The sequence below is a fragment of the Mesitornis unicolor genome, unplaced genomic scaffold, assembly GCF_000695765.1.
Source record: "Mesitornis unicolor isolate BGI_N332 unplaced genomic scaffold, ASM69576v1 scaffold51777, whole genome shotgun sequence".
NCBI classification, from domain to species: domain Eukaryota; kingdom Metazoa; phylum Chordata; class Aves; order Mesitornithiformes; family Mesitornithidae; genus Mesitornis; species Mesitornis unicolor.
This window is the reverse complement of record NW_010199530.1, coordinates 38,560-39,189: the sequence shown is the minus strand read 5'-3', so window position 1 is coordinate 39,189 and position 630 is coordinate 38,560.

The window sequence follows — 630 nt, the reverse complement described above, 5'->3', positions numbered from 1 at the left end:
TTCCAACCGAGTGATTCTGTGATTCTGTAATTCTGCAATGGGATTGGAGAGCCAGTTTGAGATTGACAATTAACTTCTGCTTGTGCTGCAAAGCTTCCTTTTACATTTCTGTAAGACTGAACAAATGACTGCTGCTAATGTTTTGCTCATCAACTAGTAAGTGGAGGCCATTTAAAGCAGAAATATACGTTTTAGCTCCAGCTGCTGTTCTAATGTTGCAGAAAGCTTTTGCTGCAGTTCATTAAATTCAACTTCAGGCAGTCACAAAACTGCCAGCTAATTATTTTTTTCTTTCCTCAGCTGAGCAAAACCTGGTGCCACCAATTTCCACTCATTAAATGGAGCTACAGAAAGCATTCTTGGAGGGTGAAGAAAGTGAGGAAGATGCCAATATAATCCTTAAAGTAACAGGTAGCACTGAGCTGCTGAAACTTTATTTCCTACCATTTTATCAGACTACCTTGGGAGTCAAGCTTTGTGTGGGACATTGGTTTTTTTGCTGGTCACAGGGCCAGTATTAGTAACTCATAGTTTATAATCTGGGGACTAATAACCAGATGATGCCTAATAGAGCCTGTTTGAAGGGAGTGATTCCAGCAACAACTGGTCCTTGCAGGAGAAGCCAGTGAG